Genomic DNA, 6,508 nt, shown 5'->3' with positions numbered 1-6,508 from the left:
GTTATTGTGGGACAGCATCGCAGCGTGAGGCTTTGCATACTGGTTTATTACTGAGGGGTTCTTCATTCGTTCTGGCCTGTTGGCATCAGCATTGTTGACACTATTGGCCTGCTGGCAGAGATCTGCATGATACTGTTGGCATTGATGTTGTTAATACTGTGAGGGTGCTGGCACTGATGTTATTGTTACCGTTGGCACTGATATTATTCATGTGGTTGGCATCAATATTTTTAAGTTAAAGCACACAGAAGTGTTTTTCAAGGAACAAAAATTTTACCAGGGGGAAAAAAAAAAAAGAAATAAGGAAAAAAAGAGAAAGAGAGAAACAAAATTGTCCTGGACCCAAAGTACTCAAGATTTTATAGGGGTTCCAGTTTGAACTGGATTTGGGTTTGGATCACAATCAAAATCAGAACACAGATCCAAATCGATTACACTGTGGCTCAGGAAGGCAGTTTCCAGCCCTTGGGCATAGTGGCTTTGCTAGAGAAGACCACATGGCTGCCAAACTACCAAAACAAGATCTGGGGCCTCGGGCCACCATTGTGCATACTAACCTTTACCTGTACTTGGTTCTGACCAGGGCCTATCAGGACTTTTAAAAAAGCCCGATCCTCAGAGGGCCTGAAACCTTCTACTCAAGTTTGCGAACCAGCACACATCTGCTGAAATCCTGATCCACGTAATCTTGTTTGGATACTGAACATACAACTGTACAGTTACTCTTCAAATGCAGAGCCTTGTTATTTACAGTGACTGCATACTGCAGATCCATCATCTCTGATGCAGAAATGCATATAAAACACCCAATTTCTTCTTTTGGGCTAGGCTTGTTTTGAGGTTGCCAATCAAGTACTGTATGCTCTGCAAAACACAGATGTGATGAAATTACAGTCTTCAGTTTGAGGAGTGAGGTGGGGTTTTTGTTTTAGGATAGATTTTATTGGAAGAGCATAGCTTTCTTCCACTTTGGATAATTGTTTTTTATTTGAGTCAGCGTTGTGGTTTAACCCCAGCCAGCGACTGAGCACCACACAGTCGCTCGCTCACCCCCCCTCCCTTGTGGGATGGGGGAGTCAGAAGGGTGAAAGTGAGAGAATTCTTGGGTTGAGATAAGAACAGTTTAATCACTGAAATAAAAGAAAATAGTAGTAATAATAATAATAGAATATACAAAGCAAGTGATGCATGATGCAATTGCTTGCCACCCACCAACTGATGCCCAGGAGCAGCAGCCCCCCAGCCAGCTTTCCCCCAGCTTTATATGCTGAGCATGACACCATATGGTGTGGGATATCCCTTGGGTCAGTTGAGGTCAGCTGTCCCGGCTGTGTCCCCTCCCAGCTTCTTGTGCCCCCCCAGCCTGCTCGCTGGTGGGGTGGGGTGAGAGGCAGAAAAGGCCTTGACTGTGTGTCAGCACTGCTCAGCAGTAACGAAAACATCCCTGTGTTATCAACACTGTTTCCAGCACAAATCCAAACCACAGCCCCATACCAGCTACTGGGAAGAAAATTAACTCTACCCCGGCCAAAACCAGCACAGTCAGAAATGTATTTTTATCTATCTGTATTTTACTATGGTGTAAAGATTCAGAACTTATTTTTTATGAACTGTAATTAATGTATTTACAAAGATTTCTGTATTAAAAGTATTCTATCTACACTGGAGGTAGTTGTTTTGGTTTTTTAAAGATCATCATTCACACATGAAACACATGACAATAGCGTAAAGTGGGATCATTTATAGCATTGCCAAATCCCTAAAACTCCCAATTTGGACCAAAAAGATCATTCACAGGTATTGTCAAACCCTGCCAAGTTAGCCAGTAAAGCTGAATTAAGCTTATAATAAGGGTTGACAATATACAAGATCACAATTTTTCTGCCACCTTAAAAATCTATTTCTTCATGGTTTCCAACCTTTTCCACTTTGTGAGCACTCAAGAATTTTCCAAGGATATAGAGATTTGAAGCAAGCTAAAGTCTAGAGACTTGCTTTTTCTTCATTACCTTTCTAAGATTCAACTCCCAAACTATGGAGCTTGGGCTTACTTTCTCCTGCAGAAAACCAGCACTCTGTCCGACCTGTATGGGCTCAAACCTCCTTAATATCTGAACACTTTCAGTAAGCAAAGCCTGCACCCCAGCACCCAAGCAGAGCGCGAGTGCTATACTGAGACCAAGCATCCATCTTCAGCAATGACTTGCAGTAGAAACCTAAGAAAAATATATAAGAGCACACATCTATAGCAGTTGGATTTACAGCTTTTCTTGGCCCCAGCATCCATAGGACAGATGATAGTATCTCCTGGATGGAGCAGATGTTCTGTCATTCCAGCCAGGCCTTGCACAAAAGGGCTCGTCTGTAGGTACAATCTATTGTTCCATTATGCAAACGTGACATCTACTGTTAAAATGCCTCTACTGCAAGAGGAAAGCGAACCCAAGAAAACTGAAGACATCTTCAGCACTCCAGTTGTCAAGAGCCTGCAGTACATAGCCCCAGAGGGCTACTACATCATCAGATGCATTTCCCTCTGTAGTCTCACACTTTTCACCGGATTGCCATAGTTTGATCTGGGTCCAGCTGTTCCTTTATTCCTGGCTCAGGGCCCCTTGCTCAGCATGATTTGCCACACAGACGGTACAGCAGAGCAGCAAGCCCACCTGCTGGCATCATATAGTAAGATACAGAAGGGATTTTGGCACAGTGCAATCACTACCAGTGAACTGACACTGACTGAATTTGCATTTGCTGTGCAGGAGCCACGTGCCAGAACCTTGTCTTGCTCCCAGCCCAAAAGCAAAGCAGTTTACCACTGGTTTTGGGGTGGATTTTTTTTTTTTAGTATGAGTTAGCACTCCACTCCTCCATCTCACCTTACTCCATAGGAAAACAAAATGTCTTTTTTTCCCCGTCTCTTTTCAATCTCTGAATTTACCACCCTCTTTCATCCCTCTTTTCCCTCCCTCCATCTGTCTCTGAGGGATGGTGCTACCAAGAGAGAGCAAACCTTTTGCTCTTTGCACCCCCAAACCAATCTTCACTGTGAACAGTTTGGAGGGGTTCTTGAAAATAAGGCACACACTGGACCGTCACAACAGACCAGTTTCCTCAGTAGGTCCTATCTGGCCCTCTGAATTGTTCTCTTTGCCATGCAAATTCAACACTGGCCATTAGAGGGCAATGGGGCTTGGAAAAGAAGTTTCTCTTGCTCGCTATCGGATGACTGCTATCACTTCAAACGAATCAATTCTGAATTTACTGCATCCTCTGACCTTGGGTTATAGATTCGGGAGACATTAACAAGGATTTTTTTGGGGAGATTGCAGCGCATTCAGATTTTCAGACACAGAGGCACCAGACAACTAATAAATAGGCTAAACCCAACCCTTCAAACATGACACCATAGACAGTACATGCTTTAAGCTCTACACATCAAGAGGCAGTCCTAATTGATTCAGGTTTTACTGACCAGAAAACAAAACGTTGTCCTACCAGCCCTTATCAAAATGAATAAATGTCACTTGTAACTTGAAATTAAGAATTTTCTTCCCCTTTTGCTTTCTTATGCCAGTAGATCTTTCGTAGCCTCATAGTACTGCATAAATCGTTACCACTTTAACAAATAAGTGAATAAAAGGCTGCAGGTTGAATCCAGTGATGTGCAAACCAGTGAAAACTCATGGAAATATTGAAGATTTCCTAGCTGATAGACCCTAAGAATTCAGACCTTATTATCTGTCTACCACCCAACTGGGCCTAATGGCTCGCCAGCGCTACGAAACAAATGGCTCCTACTATGACGGCCTTTGCCACTGGCTGATAATATCAGTAAATGTGAACCTCAGCCATCAGCTACTTTAGTGTCACTTACCAGCGGCTGAGAAGTGCCAGTCTTTAATCATCAGTTTATTGATAACTTCCTGAGTACGGCATTGCTGGATGCTTCTAATCTTCCTCTGGTGCCAAGGAAATGGGAGGCCCTGGGAAAGGAGCAGGGGTGTCTGTCGGGTTGCCAGCAATTGCCCTGGCCCCCAGATCACTTTAAAGCAATCTTCAGAGAAGTGGCACAGATATTAACAGGCTGTTACTAACATTAGATCCATAAATAATTCCACATAATGCATGGCCCTGGCCTTTAGAAGGTCTAGGGGGAAAAAAAGTAGAGGCTGAAATATTGATAGATGTGTCTGCAAGAGCTATTAAAAAAGGGAAAGCAGTTTCCATGGGATCGGTCTAAGCCACTGCACCCAGGACCAGAGAGAAACCTTGGTTACATGCCTGACAAAACAGATCTGAGTGCACAGCACCAAGCAACAGGATAAATGAAAAGAATAACGCAACTTCGGCAGGACTTCAGAAATGGAGGCATCCTCCTTCAGCAGTGAAAAACCGTTGTGAAAGACTGGAGAACTTTTCCAGCAAGCCTCATTACAGGTGAGGACAGAGCTCAGGTGTGCTTACTCTGTGCTGAGATACAGAAAAGATCTCTTACATCTGTTCATGCATGGAGAGAGAAATGAGCTGCTCTCTACCATACACTGAATCTATTTTTTCATGTCCTTAAGTGCACTGGAGTAATGTATTTTCCATGTTACTTTTTAGAGCTATCACTGAGAGAAATGTCCCTGAATCCCACCAGCGGGTACATCCCGTTAAAGTGCTGCAGTGAATCACTAAACATGTTTTATAAATGAGCTCATCCAAAAATTCCTGCTATCCAGCCCCATTCTGCAATGAGGCTTCATAACAGTAGAAAACCCATGAGAAGACTTGAACAGAGGAGAAAAAAACCCACCGTAGCGTGGTCTCCCAATCAAGGAACTGAAACAGATGAACATGATTCACCCTCTTCAGAGACAATGACTGAGCGCCTACATACTTTGCTGCAGGCATCTAACTCTGTTATAAGTCCACCCCTCTCCATTCTCTGCTTATAACGCCTTCGCTCCCGACACACACACACCCGAGAATAGCAAGAAAATTCCCACTGCCTAGGTGACTGCTCATGTAGCTTCGAGCCAGATTTCAAGGCAACAGTCCCTCTTTGATTCTCAGATGGTGCTACGGGATTGACTCCCACACCAGTGGTCAGATTTCTTGGCACTTAGCAGCTGCAATCAAGGGCTGGCTTTTCAGAAGAGTTTAGCATCTTCCACACACCCAGCACCTTAAGTTCACCCACCTGGAAAGTCAATTCCAGCCTTAAGTTCCTTGTGCTTCAGCTTTGCATGTTCAAAATAAGGACACTGGCTCCTCTCTCCTCTCCCTGTCTGCCTCATCTCTCAAAACTCAGAGGCCCTTACTTGCTTCCGCTGGCTGCAAAGGGGATACCCAACCCCATTTTTGGGTTGAGCCCATTGGGACCAGTTATCTAACCTCCATGCTGTTTGTACCTTTGTGGATCCCCTCTCTCTTTTTTGTGCCTTTATAGTTGCCCACACAAAGGGGCCTGTGTTGGTCTTTTCTAGGCTATAATAGCAAGAATAACTTGCAGTAACAACACTAAAGCATATATTAAAAACCTCTGATGCCGCCACCTCTCTTAACACGCAATCTACTGACACACCGCTCTGCTGGGATTGATCTTTGTTTGACAATCCCTATGCTGAAGCCCTGCAAAGGAAAACAAATATCCCTGCACAGGTCCAAGTACACTGCAGCAGCCAGGCACCCAAAAAAGGGGAGAGGGAGAAACCGCAGTGGGACCCTGGGCCTGACTCATCCGGCAATCACCGGACCTCCGGATAGCTGTAATTTGCTGTGAATTTTTCATGCTAGAATCAGCTGTGTGCTGCAGGCACGTAGCTGAATGGAAAATAAACCTGAAATATTAATGATCCACTGCAGAGTGCAGGCAGGAAGAGAGCTACAAATGAGGACAGGGAACCTTAGATAGCCTAGTGGAATTGCTCCCTTTTTTTCCAAAACACAGGTGAATTAAAATGAACATGTGCTATCCCAGAGGCACTGGGAAGGAAGCTGGATTCCAGGTTTTGGGGTGTTCAGCAGTTGGTCTGTGCACCACGCTGGGAACCCGGGTTAGCTAAACCTTCCAGGTTGTCACTGGAGCTTCTCAGCCACGTCTTTGCCTGGATTAGCACACCATGTGCCAAAAGTAGTCTCCTTCCTAACCGCAGGTCTGAGCAGCACAAGTCACAAGGCAGACAAAGCCCACAGAAAAGGTGAAGGGGAAGGGCATCTAACTGTGCACTTCAATATACCTCAGCAGCTGTCTAGACATTATAAACCAGCAGACAGACTTCCCTCTCTCGCTGATAAGACCTGACCCAAAACTCTTTAAATTTAACCAGTGTGGAAACACAAGACGACTGTCAGAAATGAGCGAGAGCTCTAATTCATACCAACATCATGATTTTTGTTTCCCTTGAATGATTATGTTATGATTTCACACCTATTCCTTATTCATGTCACCATTTCCTTGCCTTAAAAGCCATCCTGACATGGGGTTAGAGTCATTTATTTAATCACTGCCATCATTAGG

Source organism: Pygoscelis adeliae, unplaced genomic scaffold (genome assembly GCF_000699105.1).
Source record: "Pygoscelis adeliae isolate BGI_AS28 unplaced genomic scaffold, ASM69910v1 Scaffold372, whole genome shotgun sequence".
Taxonomy (NCBI): Eukaryota; Metazoa; Chordata; class Aves; order Sphenisciformes; family Spheniscidae; genus Pygoscelis; species Pygoscelis adeliae.
This window is presented reverse-complemented; position numbering follows the sequence as displayed.